This window comes from Macrotis lagotis, chromosome X (genome assembly GCF_037893015.1).
Source record: "Macrotis lagotis isolate mMagLag1 chromosome X, bilby.v1.9.chrom.fasta, whole genome shotgun sequence".
NCBI lineage: Eukaryota > Metazoa > Chordata > Mammalia > Peramelemorphia > Peramelidae > Macrotis > Macrotis lagotis.
In genome coordinates, this window is record NC_133666.1 from 481423258 (window position 1) to 481441021 (window position 17764).

Here is a 17764-nt window from a genome sequence, read left to right on the forward strand (position 1 = left end):
CACACACTTAATAATTACCTAGTCAAGTGGCCTTGGTCAAGTCACTTAACACCATTGCCTTGAAAAATCTAAAAACCAAAAATTGCTATTTTTTTTCAAGTAAGAATGTACTATAAGGGAAACAACCATGGGTGCAATAAGCATATATTAAGTATCTAGTAGGTGCTAACCACAGTCCCTTCCCTCAAGGAGCTTTACATTATAAACGGGGAAAGACATAAAAGGAAGTTCCTAAGTTTTGTTTTGTTTTGTTTTTGATTTTCAAAGTGGGGAGAGATGAAGGTATCAGGTGAGAGTTTATGGCAGAGAAAACTCAGAATGTTAATAGTGCAACTTTAAAGATAATAAAGACATTGTTGGCCAAGGCAGCAGATTTAAACAAATTGTTTTAGCCAGTGATGTTTAAAATGGAAAGCTTAGGTGAAAGTGAACAGAAGCAGAGCATGCAGGAGGGGTGAAGAATTCCAATGGTGGAATAAGCTTCAAAGTGCATAGAGATATAAGTGCATAAGAATAAAACAAATCCACTTTAAAAAACATAGAGAGACTCTTCTGAACTAAAAGAAAAAAAATCATTTTGGCTTTTCTGGAGAAAAGGACACACTCCAAGTCTCACAGAGGCAGTGAGGATAAAAGGAGCTGCCCCCAAATTGAGAGTCAAGCAAAATTATATAGCCTAAAAGTCTGATTTTAGAATTACAAGATTTTCTTTATACGTCTTTTAAATTCTAAAAGTCATATTCAAAATAACCTTAAATTTTTTTTCTTTTCAAAATCTAAAAAAAAAGTTTACATATTCTTCTTATATTTATCATTGTAATTCCAACTTATCAATGCTCTAACTAATAATAACCTTTTATCCTTACTGACCAACATTTCTTAATATTAAACCATTTTATGTTCTGGGAATTGGAGGTTTTCCAAAATTTGAGATATCAAGGTAGTATGTACTAATTCTTTATCTTTACTGTTTATCATTCCTTGCTCACTCCAGATTTTTCTGAATACATGAACTGTAGCCTGATCATATTTTGAATTGGTATAAAAATATTGCCCCCTGATTAATTTTACAGTCTTTTTAAGAGCACGCAACTCACAAGTCTGTGCTGATCATGATTTTGGCAAGATCCTAGCCTCCACCAAGGGTAATCCCATCTATTTTAGGATATCCATTAACTCTTTTTCCTCCTATGACTCTGGAGGAGACTTAAAACTTTATAACCAAAAAAAACCCTAACTTTTTTTCTTGTTACATTGATTTTTAAATCACCTCTCAAAGCTCCCCAAATCTCAAAATCAATCATTTTACTTATACAATGTCAAACCTGCTCAAACCTGTGTACATGTTTAACTGACTTCCATACTTAAAAAATGGTTCAAAAATCTTTCTCTATGCCTTGGTTCTCTTCCCAGTTCTTTCAGAACCCATTTCAGAACCCAGATACAACTTACATTTTCCCTTAATAGACTGTTCCATTGTTTTTCATTAAAGCTTTTTTGACTTTAATTTCTACTATTCTGAACTACATCCTTACAGCTTTTTTAAAACTTGATTTTACAACTATAAAAATCATATATACGATTTCACTTTTCACAATACATTTTCCATTCAAAAGTTTTAATATTTAATATTTCTTGTTTTTAACTGGGATAATAATGTTTTGGGAGGCAAACAGCTACTAAAAAGAATCTCACAGCCTAATTGGAATATCCCCTGCTTCTCTCTTCAGATAGAATAAACCATATAACTTCTCTAAGGAGACAGATCCAAAATTTTTCCTGGGTGTTCACTGTTCTTAGTTCCTCACTTGTTTTAATTATCTCTGTAATAAATAACATTACCAGAATCTGTACTAATAAACCCTAGGAAGCTATAATGTTACCATAGCATTCTGGTAAAAGATTAACTATTGAGTTTCCCTTTTCTAGCATTTCTTTGTAAACAAATTATATACTTTAGAATTATCCTGACTCTCTTGTCTTTCCGGAATTTACTTCCCCAAAACTTTCTCAATTTAAATTAGCATTTCTTTCTATGATATCTTTAGGTAATATATTTGGTAATATTTCCTGTCTCTTTCCTGTTTCTTTAACTTCAAATAAGGTCCCTTTTAACACTTCTTTTACCAAGTCTTAATAAAACAATTCTCTCTCTCACTCTCTCTCTCTCTCTCTCTCTCTCTCTCTCTCTCTCTCTCTCTCTCTCTCTGCCACCTTCAAGGATGAATGTTAAACAGGTAGGCCACCTAAAAGAAAAAAAAGGGAGAGGGGAGGAGGGAGGGAGGGAGAAATGGTGTCTAGCAGCACAGACCAGCAGAGAGTTAAATAAGATTCCTGGAATTTTCAGTTAACTCCTGTACCATTGAAAGAGATAGGAAAAAAAAATCTCCCGATCTTCAGGAGCTGTTCTAATTTTCCCCTAAGGAATGCGTGTAAGGAAATTGTGATGGGTCCTGTTAAATCAATCAGAGCTCCTGCATCCACTCCCCACATCTACTATTCAGCAGATGCTGAGGGAGGGATTGGCAGGCCATCAACTGGGTTGGGTACCTGAGGAGGAATGTAAAAAGGAGATGGCAACTGCAAAGGTTCTGATTGCTTAGTTTTCCTCCCCCTCCTCCTCCTTACTTTTGTCCTTCACAGCAAATTGACCCACCTCAGGCAGCCATAGGGTTGCATAGATAACTTCCTCATCTATACTAGGAGTTTTTAAATTCACATATATTTATAAATTTTGACATACCAAATCATAGAAGGAATCATACCGTAGCCAGAAGTCATTTCCTTCAAGATGGGCCCCAGCCAAAATTAGACAACAAAATTTAATCATTCTCTTTTTTCTTTTACTTGGTACTTTGTGATTTGGTTGTAAATTTAGTCCCTAAAGGACTTTCACCTGGCACCTTGGGGAGTGATGCCTCCTTTTCATTTAATTTTGAACTTTTTCTCCCCACCCTTTTAAGTTTCTTACCCCTAACTTGAATCTGACCTGTGTCAAAGCTCCATCTACCTCGTCTTTGCAGACATGACAGAATGCCTCTCCTCTCTCATCCCACAGACTCTTAGCTGTTTTGGGATTAAAGGGAAAGGGCAGTCACCCAGGAGCTCACCATTCTTTCACAGATCTTGCTCCTCTGAATTTGTGTAAACAAACTGAAGTAAGCCCAATGGCCTCTTGGTTTAACTTTCTCAGGGGGCTCATATTCTCCCTTTCTCTTGAGAGTGCCGCATCCGGAGGGCTGCATCTTTGCTCAAAAAAAAAAAAACCATAATAATAATAATTAAGCCTCTCCTCTGGATTCTTTTCCACTCCTCAAGATATCTGCCTGGGCACTAAATCACAAGCTCTTGAAATTATCAGCATGGCGTCTTCTTGTATATCTGACCAGGAAAGTCTTAAGGAGGGATGACTTCTTGGCCAATGCACTAAACAGTGTGAGATTAAAAAAAAATCCACTTAAAAATATAGGAAAACTCCTCTGAGCAAACAGAAAAAAAAAAGTTCATTTTGGCTTTTCTCCAGGAAAGGTCACACTCCAAGTCTCACAAATGTAGTGAAGATCAAGGAGCTGCCCCAAACTGACAGTCAAGCAATATTATATGGCCTAACATGATTCCCCCCTCCCTAGTCCCCTCTCTTCCAATCTAATTACTTAAGGATTGCAGAGTTACATTCTTTACATGAAAAAAATCTACTCAGTAAGAAAGAGAAGAATAAAATATTTTCATAAAATATTACCTCACCATCCAGATGATGAGAACATCAAAATGATTTTTAATAACCTTTTATGTCAATCTAAATGAAATAATGACTGAGTATGCAAGGTCTTCCTCCTAGTCAGTAAGATAGTCTTTTCATCAAACAAGAGGCTTATGAACTTCTTTGTAATGCAAGCTTTTTCTCATAGGAAAAAATCTACTATGCTTCTAAAAGTAGTCTTATCAAAAGTTAGGAGAGTGAGTATCCTCTTTGAAACAAAGGGGTTTTCTTTTAGAAATAGTTTAATAATTAAAGTTTATTCTTCAATATTTCTTTTAAATGTTTTTAAATTTTATTTATTTAAGGCAATGCAGTTAAGTGACTTGCCCAAGGTCACACAGCTAGGCAATTATAAAGTGTGCGAAACCAGATTTGAACTCAGGTACTCCTGACTTCAGGGCCAGTGCTCTATCCACTGTACCACCTAGCTTCCCCCTTTAATATTTCTTAACCCTGAGATCACCTCACTAGGAATATTAACCCTGAGCAGGTTTTATTGAGAATATTTCACTCAAAAGGTAAAAGGACTGCTATGGTGTGGTAGAGAAATCTCAAAGGACTACAACATGAAGTGGTATGTAGTCAAAAAGACTTGGACTCAAGTGTAGTTTTGGCTGAAACTTTAGGAAAGTCATTTAAACATTGAGTGTTTTCTCTTGTATAAAAAATGTATGATAATAATATTCCCCCTCCCTATGAAGTTGTTCTGAGAAAAGTACATTGTGAACCATTTGAATGACTGAGTTAAAATTATTCCATTTGTAGAATGATTCTCAGAATGCATAGATTGTAGTTATAATTTTTTTATTGCTCCATTTTATGATTTCTCCTATCTCCTATGGAGGATTGAGGAACAAAAAATAATATTCCTCTAAAAGTCCACCACTTCAAACTTTTACAATCATTGTAGTCACTTTATCAGTTTTCATTTTAATTAAATGTAAAATAATATAGCATTCAATCAGGGTTACTTGGATCCTTTTACTAATGATAAAATACTCATACTAATTACTAAAAAGCACTTCTACTAGTCTAGGAATATACTACTGTGAATTCAGTTGATTACATATCTTTTTGCCAGCAGTGACCAAAGTCTTTTTGTCATAACTTGGTCAAATTAAGTCCTATCTTCTTTCTGTCTCCTTCTTTTACAATGTTTCAAGTTTCTACATCACTGAAATCTAGTATAATTCAAACAGGGATATTTTACCTCCGATTAAAGTTTTGTCTTTTTATGGGCATAGTGCTTCAGTGGAAAAAATGCCTCTTCTGAGGGAGGACCTGTATTTAAACACACTTCTTCTTCTTCTTCTTCTTCTTCTTCTTCTTCTTCTTCTTCTTCTTCTTCTTCTTCTTCTTCTTCTTCTTCTTCTTCTTCTTCTTCTTCTGCTTCTCCTCCTCCTCCTCCTCCTCCTCCTCCTCCTCCTCCTCCTCTCCTCCTCCTCCTCCTCCTCCTTCTTCTTCTTTTTGGTTTTTGCAAGGCAATGCAGTTAAGTGGCTTGCCCAAGGCCACCAGCTAGTTAATTATTAAGTGTCTGAGGCCAGATTTGAACTCAGGTACTCCTTACTCCAAGGCCAGTGATCTATCTGTGCCACCTAGCTAACCCTAAACCCACTTCTGATGTTTACTTTCTTTGTGACCTTGTCTAAATCACATAAAATACTTGGACTTCAGTTTCCTCAACTGTAAAACAAAAAGGATCAAATTAGATGACCTCTGAGAACACATCTAGCTCTAAATCTAACATACCATGATACTTCTCATCATTGGTCACCAGTCACCCTGATGTCCTGCTCTCTCTAAATAGATTCTAACTGATTCTGTATAGTCTCCCTTTTAAATATTTCTTAAATTATTCCTAATTTTAGCATTAGCTATGCACATAAGCATCACCAGTTAGAATTTAACTACATTCTCAAATAATAGTTTATGGTATCACATTCTAAGCACCATGTTGTATAAGTAGATCAACTTTTCTCTAAGACATATTTTTCTGACCTGAGAAAAAATCATTGGAAACTAAAACTTAAAATAGATAACATTTAGGGTTTCAAATCTCTCTTCTAGATAGATAGATAGATAGATAAATAGATAGATGTGTAGATATATAGATATGTAAATACATTAATGGAGATATGTATTAAGTGTATCCTCAATATAAGGCCCTCTGAGTACATATAGAGATTAAAAATTAAAAAGAAATCACATTTATGTCCTCAATAAACCTTTTATTTAATAAACATATGTGTATAGAAACAAATATGATTGAAGTGAAGATTTGAGAGGGACAGAGGATTGCATATATAGACAGTGATATTTAGGAAATTTTTAGAATAGGTTAATTGCTTTTAGGTACAGGAATCATATTAGATTTTTCAGAAAATTTAGCACCTGAATTGGATTTTGAACAGAGAGATGAACTTTAACAGCAGGAGATAAAAATAATTTGTTTTAAACATGTACCATGTCCTGTATGAATATCTCCAGGAATGCCAATACAACATTAACCAAAAATATTATTATGAATATTATCATAGAGTTAACATTTACATAGTTCTATAAGGTTTGAAAAGTGCTTTATAATGCTATTTCATTTTGTCCTCACAGCAACTATGAGAGGTAGCTGTTATTATTGTTCCCAATTTACAGATTCTGCTACTAACCATAATAACTTGTCTAGAGTCACATAGCAAGTAAGTGGTCCAAGTTGGATGGGAATTCAGATATTCCTGACTCAATATCCTATGCTGTATTCATTGCATCATCCAGCCACCCAATAAACACTAGTGACTCACTTCAAGATAAAATATAATCTCTTTTGTCTGAAAATGATTCTTTCAGCATTATTTCAGCAAAATTTACTGGTGCATCAATTTGCTGATTATAAAACATGATTTCCCTTCTCCAATTTCCATGTATTTGCACATATTCTCTCCCATTCCTAGAATTATCTATTCACTAATCTGCACCTCTTAGTTTGTTCTGTTAGAAATTAGCTAAACTCTCATTTGCTACAGGAAATATTTCCCTTTCTATCTATTAGAAGAGAAGGTCTTCTCCAGCGAATTGTGCTGTTTATGATTTTCCCTTACTGAGTTTACTTCATCTTCTACAACCTAGTTGGAATATAAAGTAGATGCAAGGTCCTTAAAGACAAAAGCAGTATTTTGGTTTTTTTGTTTTCTTTTGGTTTGTATTTGTTTTTTAAGGTCTAGCTTGTGTTTTGCCCAACAGGGTCTTATTTTATTTTATTTTATTTAAAATTTTTTTATTCCAACTAGATGCAAAAGGAAGTTTCATCATTTACTTCCAAAACCTTGAGTTTCAAATTCATATCCTTATTCCCATCTCCCCCTCCCCCATTGAGAAAGCAAGTTACTTGGTGAACTTAAAAATGTATAGTCATGAAGCACATTACTACAATCCTCATGTTGTACAAGTAAGCACAATCCTCCTCCATAAAGAAAGAGAAATATCAAGAAAAATAAAGTGAGAAAGTCTGTATTCAGACACCATCAGCTCTTTCTTTCTAATGTATAGTATTGTTTATCATAAGTCCATAGGAGAAATTGCTTCAATATTTTCCCCTCAGTTCCTATTGCTAACTATATTTCTGTTCATCCTATTTCCTCCACCCCATTTCTTCTGTTCTTTCTCTCTCCTTTCACTTAGTCCCTCCTCAGAAGTGTAGTATCTGAATACATTGTCCCATGATCTTCCTTCTCTTCTATAACCTACAACTCCTCCCCTCTCCTTTTCTCCTTTCTCCCATCCTTTTACTCACCTATTTTCCTCTAAGGAAAGATAGAATCCTCTACCAAATTGAGTGTGGATGTTATTTCCTCTCTGAGCCACTTACAATGAGAAAAACAAGGTTCATTCACTCCCCTCACCTTCTTGCTATTCCACTCCATCACAAAAGTTTGTCCTTTTCTTTTTTAAGTGAAATAACTTACCCCATTCTTCCTTTCCTTTACCTTTCTCCCAGTGCACTCCTTTCTCACATATTAACTTCATCTTTTTAATGAACTATATCTTCAAATTAAATTCCCTCCTGTGCCTTGTCTATGTAAATTCTTTCCCACTGCCCTAATAAATGAGAGGGTTCATATGAGTCATCAGTATCATCTTCCCATAATTTGCCATTCCTATCCTCCCTCTCTGTGCTTCACTTGAGACCTGTACATGAAGATTAAATTTTCTGTTCAGCTCAAGTTTCATCAGGATAGTTTGAAAGTTCCCTACTTCATTGAATGTCTATTTTTTTCCCCCTGGAAGACTATGTACAGTTTTGCTGGGTTGATAACTCTTGGTGTTAATTCAAGCTATCTTGTCTTCTGGATGATTGTATTTCAATCCTTATGAGTCCTTAATGTAGAAGCAGCTAAATCTTGTCTTATCCTGACTGTGGCTGTGTTTGAATACTTTATTTCAGCCTCCTTGTAATATTTTCTCCTTGACTTGGGGGTTATGAAATGTGGCTATAATATTCCTGTATGATTTCATTTTGGCATCTCTTTCAGGAGGCAGATTCATTAAATTACTATTTTATGCTCTCCTTCTAGGTATCAGGCCGTTTTCCTGGATAATTTCTCGAAAGATGATGTCTTGGTTATTTTTAATATTTTTTGCACCATGTTTTCCAGGTAATCCAGCAATTCTTAAATTATATCTCCTAAATCTATTTTCCAGGTTAGTTGTTTCCATTGAGGTATCTCAAATTTCCTTCAAGGTTTTCATTCTTTTGGTTTTGTTTTATTGTTCCTTGATTTCTCACAGTTTCATTAGCTTTCCTTGGTTCCATTCTACATTTTAACCAATTATTTTCTTCAGAAAGGTTTGTCTCTCCTTTGCCTACTGGCCAATTCTACTTTTAAAACACTTTTCTCCCCATTGGCTTTTGAACTGCTTTGTCCATTTGACCAAAATTCGTTTTTAAGATATGATTTTCTTCAGTATTTTTTGTAATTGCTTCACCAAGCTGCTGATGTGTTTTTCATGATTTTCCCACATCATTTTCATTTTTCTTCCAAATTTTCCCTCTACCTCCCTTACTTGATTTTCAAAATCTTTTTTCAATTCTTCCATAACCTAAGAAAAATTAATATTTTTCTTGGAGATTTTGGATTTAGAAGCTTTGATTTTATTATCTTCTCAGTGTGAATTTTGAGCCACCACAGGACCAAATTAATTGTCTATAGTTGGAATTTTTCTTCTGTTATTTGTTCATTTCTTCAGCCAATGGCTTGATTTTAGCTCCTTGTCAAAATGGGGCTTTGCTTCCAGGATATACTGTACCAAGCATTTGAGAGTTTTCCAGTTGTTTTCAGGAATAACCCCCAATGGAACTAAATTCTTCCAAGGTCTTTTTTGGGAAGCTATGACTACTCTCCTTGCCTGTGCTCTGGTCTGTGGATAAACACAAGCACTCCTTTCTGCCCTGGAATTATGAGGATGGTCCTTGCTCCATTAAAGCAGTAAAGCTCCTTTTCCTGAGACTGGGGCTCCAGACTGCAAGCTGGATCTGAGTATGGACAAAGAAACAGAGTTTAATTTTGTGGATAGCAAAGAGACCTCGGGAATCTCCCCAGACCCTCTTAACACAAGTGGGTTTAACAGTCTGGAAGCACCTGCTCATTTGCTCCCTAAGCCTGCTCCTGGTTCTGAAGCCAGGACTATGTTGATGCTGCACTAGACTGGGTTCCGTGCTCACTCTGGTGCTTTGGAGTTTTCCCACTGTCCTTCTCAATTGTTCTTGTCAACACTTGGGCTAAGAAGTCTGGAATCTACCCCTGTTGCCATGAATTCATTGCTCCCAGGTGCTCAGGCACCTTGAGGGCTGGTCTTGGATGGCTGGAGCTAAATTGCTCCAGCCAACCTGGCTGTACTATGAGTCCTTTCTAATCCTGTAGTAACAAACTTTTCCTGCAGATCTTCTGAATTGTCTTGGTCTGAAAAATTTTTTCAATCAGTCTATTTGTGAATTCTGTCACTCTAGAATTTATAACAGGTGTTATTTTAAAGGTATAGGTCATGGTCTGGGGGAAGAGCTTGTGGGAAATCTTGCCTTTGCTCTACCATCTTGACTCTGCTCTCCTCCAGTGTTTTGTTTTTTTTCCTTTTTTCCCTCTGCTTAGCTTACTGATGACCATATAACTTTAAAATGATTATTGACTTCTCATGACTTGATTTAATTTGCTTGATTTGAATATAGAGTTCATGAAAATAAATATTGTTAAATTAGAAGATGAAATTTTGGGGGGCAGCTAGGTGGCACAGTGGATAGAGCACCAGTCCTGGAGTCAGGAGTACCTGAGTTCAAATCCAGGCTCAGACACTTAATAATTATCTAGCTGTGTGACCTTGGGCAAGCCACTTAATCTCATTTGCCTTGGAAAAACCTTAAAAAAAGATGAAATTTTGGAGGGTCTTAAATATTAAAAAAAATTATTTTGTCCAATCCACAATAATGAATTTTCTGAGATAGTTGAGCAAAGAAGTGACTTGATCATATATGAGCATTAAGAAGATTCTTTTGTAAACTTTAAGAAAAGCTAAACAAAAATTACCGAAACAAATAAATTTAGATCAATATTGATAGTCTTACTATAAATTAAACCAATAGATAATAGGAGTGCAGATCAATTACTTTGAATGAATCCAAAGTGAATAAATGATTTATACCTTCTTCTGGGGGAAGCAAATGGAAAAAAAAACTGATTTCATCATATTCAGGGGTTAAAAATAAATAAAAAATTTAACTAGGTGGAAAATGTTCAAATTGAATTATAATATTCATATTGATCATTAGTAAAAATGCTACTACAATAATTACAGTTTATTTGATAACTTCTATTTCAGATGATAGGAAGATAAATTTTATGAGGTACTCAAGGTTTCCACTTGTTCCTAAAATAATTTGTCAAATGTTCAATATGACATTTAAGCCCTTTAAATTATTCTTCTTATTTTCTTTTCTATTCTTTTTTCTTATTAATCCCATTCACATTTTTTTCCATGCTAGTCAAAGTGATCAGTTTATTTTTATTATAAGCACTATTCTATCCTCTGCCTTTGTGATGTCATAAGTTCATAGACAAATATACCATTCATTTTTTTGACCTATAGCAGACATCAGTGCATCCAGATATAAAGATAAATTTTTCCTGCTTCCTTCTTTGTGCTGAGGCTTTCATGTTCTTTTGATACTGATGTGGACATGGCTCAAAGGTTCTCTCTCTCTCTTTCTCTCTCTCTCTCTCTCTCTCTCTCTCTCTCTCTCTCTCTCTCTCTCCCTCCCTCCCCCTTGCTCTTCTTGCTGTTGCTCTCTCTCACTCTTTCTCTTTCTCTGCTCTTGCTCTCTCTCTCTCTTGCTCTCTCTCTCTCTTGCTCTCTCTCTCTCTCTTCCTCTATCTTTCATACATAATTTTTTGGAAATGCTGCATAAAGGAGTGGATTTGACTCAAAGTGCATCCTGAGTCATCTCCTAGTCAATGGATACACCCATAATTTTCTAAATGGAATAGTGAAAGATGATATTTGACATATGCACTACAGAACTAGATGCCTAAAACAGGAAGTTAAAACAGAGAAAAAAAATTACAGATCCATCTCCCTGATGAATATAGATGCAAAAATCTTAAATAAAATCTTAGCAAAATGATTACAACAAGTTATCACTAGGACAATACATTTTGACCAAGTAGGATTTATTCCAGGAATGCAGGGATGTGTGAATATTAGGAAATCAGAAATTATATGATCATATCAATAGATGCTGAATAAGCTTTTGACAAAATATAGCACCCATTCCTAATAAAAACACTAGAGAGTGTAGGAATAAATTGACTGTTCCTCAGAATAATAAACAGTATCTATCTGAAACCATCAACAAGCATTATATTCAATGGGGAGAGGCTAGAGTCATTCCCAATAAAATCAAGAGTGAAGCCAGGATGCCCATTATCACCAGTACTATTCAATATCATATTACAAATTTTAGCTTCAGCTATTAGAGAAGAAAAAGAAATTGAAGGAATTAGAATTGGGAAGGAAGAGACAAAACTCTCACTCTTTGCAGATGATGTGATGGTCTACCTAGAGAATCCCAAGAAATCATCCAAAAAACTACTGGAAACAATTAGAAGTTTTAGCAAAGCTGCAGGATATAAAATAAACCCTCACAAATCCCCAATTTTTCTGTAAATGACTAGCAAGATACAGCAGGAAGAGCTAGAAAGAGAAATTCCATTCAAAGTAACTTCAGTCAACATAAAATACCTGGGAGTCTATTTGCCAAGGCAGACTCAGAAACTTTTTGAAAACAATTATAAAACACTTCTCACAAAATTAAATCAGATTTAAATAATTGGGCAAACATCAACTACTCATGGATAGGTAGAGCTAATATAACAAAAATGACAAATCTACCAATACTAAATTACCTGTTTAGTGCCATTGCAATCAAAATTCCAAAAAGTTACTTTAATGAGTTAGAAAAGTTGTAAGTAAATTCATATGGAGAAATAAAAGTCAAGAATGTCCAGGGATTCAATGAAAAAAGTGCAAAAGGAGGTGGTTTATCCCTACCTGATCTAAAATTATATTATAAAGCATCAGTCTTCAAAACTGTCTGGTATTGACTAAGAAATAGAATGGTGGACCAGTGAAATAGACTTGGTCCAATAGCAGGAAACAATTATAGTAATCTGCTGTTTGATAAACCCAAAGAATCCAGCTATTGGGATAAAAACTTTCTCTTTGATAAAAACTGCTGGGAAAATTGGAAGTTAGTATGGAAGAAATTTAGATTGGACCAACACCTCACACCCTATACCAAAGTAAGATCCAAATGAACAAAGCATTTAACCATTAAAAGCAATACTATGAGCAAATTAGAAGATCAAAGACTAGTTTACCTGTGAGATCTATGGAAAGTGAAGCAGTTTATGAATAAGAAAGTGATGGAGAATTTCCCTAAAAACAAACTAGGTAATTTCGATTGCATTAAATTAAAAAGCATTTGCAGAGACAAAACCAGTGTAACCAAGATCAAAAAAAATGTAGTAAACTGAGAAACAATCATTTCAATGTTTCTGACAAAGGACTCATTTCTAAAATTTAAAGAGAACTCTCAAATTTAAAAAAAAAAACATCCCACAATCAACAAATGGTCAAAGGATATGCAAAGACAATTTACGGATGAGGCAATCAAAGCAATCCATAGTCATATGAAAAATTGCTCTAAATCATTACTTTATTAGAGAAATGCAAATTAGAGCTTCTCTGAGGTAACACCTCACACCTCTCAGGCTGGCCAATATGACCAAAAAAGGATAATGATCCTTGTTGGAAGGGTTGTGGGAAATCTAGGACACTATTACATTGTTGGTGGAGCTGTGACCTCATCCAACCTTTCTGGAGAGAAATTTGGAAATATGCCCAAAGGGCAACAAAAATCAGCATACCCTTTGATCTAGCAATACCACTACTGGGTCTATACCCTGAAGAGATGATGAAAAAGGGTAAAAACATCACTTGTACAAAAATATTCGTAGCAGCCCTGTTTGTGGTGTCAAAGAACTGGAAATTAAGTGAATGTCCTTCAATTGGGGAATGGCTTAGCAAACTGTGGTATATGTAAGTCATGGAACACTATTGTTCTTTTGGAAATCAGGAGGGATGAGAATTCTGGGAAGCCTGAAGGGATTTGCATAAACTGAACTTGAGTGAGATGAGCAGAACCAGAAAAACACTGTACACCTTAGCAGTAACATGGGGGAGATGATCCACCTTGATGGACTCACTCATTCCATCAGTGCAACAATCAGGGACAATTTGGGGCTCTCTGCAATAGAGAATACTATATGAATGCAGAGAAAGAACTGTGGAGTTTGAAAAAAGACCAAGGACTATTACCTTTAATTTAGAAAAAAAAAACTGATATCTTATTCCCTGATCTTGATATCTCTTATACTTTATTTTTCTTCCTTAAGGATATGATTTCTCTCTCATCACACTCAATTTGGATCAGTGTATACCATGAAAACAATGTAAAGACTGACAAATTGCCTTCTGTAAGGGGAGTGGGGGGAAGGAAGTAAGATTAGGGCAAAAATTGTAAAACTCAAAATAAATAAAATCTTTCAAGAGAAGTCTCAAATAAATATACTTCTCCCAATATCTTCAGAATCCATTAGATCATACTATGATTAGACTACAAAGAGAATAATAAATAATGATAGTATGATTTTGGATTCTTATAGCATCTATTATGAATTATTTATTATGCCAAGTATTTTACAAATATCTCTTTTGATCTTTATACAATCCTGAGAAATACTTTACCTTTTGTTTTAATTGAGGGAAACTAAGGTTAGGTCATATAGCTATTAAGTGTCAAAGGATAAATTTTAATTCAGGTCTTGGTGATTGTAGCCCAGTAGTTATCTACTATGCCATCTAGCTGCATAAAAAGTGAAATTAAAGATAAAATGGAAAAGAGTTACCAGAATTCCTATAATAAATTAAACCTATCATCAATTACAATGGAACTCTTGCTTTGACTTTCCAGTCTGTCATCCCATAATGAATTGCATATTTAAGTCAAAGTATAACAAAAGAAAATAATAATGGGAAGAGTAAAATGTGTGTTGCTCTATAGTATGGAGACCGTATTGAAAGCGATATAATATTGATGGCATTGGGTGATCAAATCTCAATTTATCTTGAACAGGGAAAGGTGCTGAATGCTTGGGCATGGAAGTTAGATATTGTTTCTATAGAAAAATGATATTGGGTCAGCTAGGTGGCACAGTAGATAGAGCACCAGCACTGGAGTCAGGGGACTTGAGTTCAAATTTGACTTCAGACAATTTATGATTGCCTAGTTGTATGACCTTGGGCAAGTTACTTAACCCCATTGTCTTAAATAAATAAGATTTTTATTAAAGCTTTTTTTTTAAGTTTTTTTTTTTTTTGCAAGGCAATGGGATTAAGTAGCCAAGGCCACATGGCTAAATAATTATTAAGTGGCTGAGGCTGGATTTGAATTTAGGTACTCCTGACTCCAGGGCCAGTACTCTATCCACTGCGGCACATAGATGCCCTGGTAATAAATAAGATTTTTAAAAAAGAAATTAAAAAAAATGAATTAGAAAAATGATATTGTACGGACTATAATCATTGTCATTTGATATTGCTGAAGCAATCTTTGCTTTTGTTCCAATTGCAAATAAAGATAGTTTACAATATTAATTTTACATAAGATTTTGAGTCAAACATTTTTTCTCTTTGTTTTCATTCCCTCCTACCTACTTATTATGACAAGTAAGCATATTTCTGTATTAATCATGTGCTGAAAGAAGCATAAGAACAAAAGAGATAAAACATGAGAAACAAAATTTTAAAAGTTAAAATAAAATGCTTTGGTCAGCATTAGTACTCATAAGACATGTGAACCATTTTTCCATTTACTTTAATCTGTGATACAGACCTAGTAGTGGTATTTATGTGTAGTTTTATTTTCCTTTGAGCATATTTTCAAATTGTTCTCCAGGGTTGGGTCAGTTATTAACACTATCAAAAAAGCATTTCTGTTCCAGCTTTCCCTCATCTTCTCAATAATTAATACATTTCTTTTTATATTATTTTTCAATTATTGTTTTGTATGAGGTAGTAACTTAGAGTTGTTTTAATTAGCATTTCCCTATTCAATACTCATTTAGAGCAGTTTTTCAATATGATTACAGTTGGCTTTAATTTCTTTCTATAAAAATTGCATATTTAAATGCATTGACCACTTATCAAATGGGGAATAATTTGCCATAAACCTTTATATATTTTTGGAATGAGACCTCTATCAGAACCACTTGATATAAAAAAACATTTTCCAGCTTTCTGCTTTCCTTCACATATTGGTTGCTTTGGATTTGTTTCTGCAAAGAGTTTTTAAATATACTATAACAAAATTATCTATTTTTCATTTGATAAAGTTCTCTATGTCTTCTTTGGTTTTATAATTCTTCTCCTCTCTATAATTCTGACAGATAAACTATTCCTTGTTATCCTGATAGGCTCATGACATCACATTTTATATACTCATTTTGATCTTATCTTAGTATAGGGTGAGAAATGTAGATCTTTACCTATTTTCTGTCATATTATTTTCTACTTTTTCCATAATAGTGAAGTTGTATACTAGAAACCAAAGGCTTTGGGTTTATCAAACAATAGATTATTATAGTCATTTACTACTGCTTCTTTTATATCTAATTCATTGATTCACCACTGTATCTCTTATCCATTACCAAATAATTTTGGTGACATCTGTTTTTTTTTTTTTTGTTAGGAAGCCAATGTTTATTTTTCCTCAGCATTTTTCCAACACTAATAGAGCATCTGGGTAAAACTTAGGACTACTTTGTGGTAGTTCCTAACCCATTCAGTGGCTTGAGCAGTAGGAGCCACAGACCAGTCCTCAGTATCCGACTGAGCACTCCTATCTTCAGTAGGCAACTGCTGAATGGGCACAGATGGCACCTGGATGTCCTCAGACCAATCAGCCACCTCTGGCTGAGCAGCAGTGAATTCTGGGGCAGATGCAGTCCATTCACCATGAAATTCCTCCTTTGTCACGGCCTTCTCAGCTGCAGCCTGCTCTTCCTTTTCAATATCCTCTGGATCTCTGTAGAAGAAAAGACCAGGCATGACCTCCCATGTGTGCTCATGGGAGATGGTACCAACCATCCGCAAGACTTCTTGGGCCAGCATCCACCACATCAGACCCACTGAGTGAGCTTCCTTGTTGTTACATAGAATAAGAATATCCACATAGCGAAATGGGGAGTCTGTGTTACACAGTGCACTGGATGGAAGGTAAATATATGATGCTTCAGTCAAAGGCTGATGATCTGCACAAGGATCAGTGACCACCAAAAGGCAATGCTCACTGAAAGCTGCCTGTATCTGGTTAGTGAAGGTGCCCGGGGTGAAATGTCCAGCAATAGGTGTGGTGCCAGTGGCAGCAGCAAATTTCAGAACAGCTCTCTGGCCAGTGTTCCTGGATGAGATGATGCTAACATCAGCTGGATTTTCAGTGGCATCAATGGCATGAGTTGTGAGCAGAAGCTTTTCCCAAGTTCTCTTTAAATTCATGATATAAATGCTGTCACTCTTCCTTTTGTAGATATACTGTTCCATCTGGAAGTACAAATTGGTGCCACCCAAATGGGTGCCTGCAGCGAAGAATTTGAGGACATCCTTGTCCTTCATCTGCAAGACATCCAGGGCTCTGGACATTGTGAAAGTTTCCCTTGAAAGTTACAACGGAAACCGTGAATAATGCCATACGGACCCCTCTTCTGGGCAGCACGGAAAGAGTGGTGACATCTGTTTTATAAAATAATTTTAGATCTGGCATGACTAGGTCACCTCATTTTCATTTTTTCCAGTCATTGCCTTGTCTTCCTTGACCTTTTGTTGCTCCAGATGAATTTTGTTAATATTTTTTCCTACTTCTGTGGAAAAATATTTTAGCAGTTTTGATAGGTATGACACTGAATAAGCAGATTATTTAAGATAGAATGGTCATGTTGATTATATTAGTTTGGCTTACTTATGAGTAAATGACATTTTCCCAACTGTTTGAATCTGACATTTATTTTAAATGGAATTTCTCTATCATTTTCTGCTGAACTTTATTGGTAATATATATAAGAAGGCTGATGATTTATGTGGGTTTAATTTATATCCTGTTGTTTTTCTAAAGTTATTAATTGTTTAAAGTAGTTCTTTTTTTTTTTGGCAAGGCAATGTAGTTAAGAGACTGAGCCTCCTGACTCCAGGATCTCTACTCTATACATTCCAGCAGTTTTTTTTTAATTGATTTTCTAAAATTCTATAAATATACCATCATATCATCAGCAAAGAGAGAAAATTTTGTTTACGCATTGCCCATTGTAATTCCTTTGATTTGTTTTTCTTCTCTATTTTTAAGACTTATA

General features: G+C 35.0%; 1 pseudogene; it reads right to left on the bottom strand.

Moving 5' to 3' along the window:
- Positions 1-16148: 16148 nt before the first annotated feature.
- On the bottom strand, positions 16149-17060 carry LOC141499287 (small ribosomal subunit protein uS2 pseudogene; annotated as a pseudogene).
- Between the last annotated feature and the right edge of the window lie 704 nt (positions 17061-17764).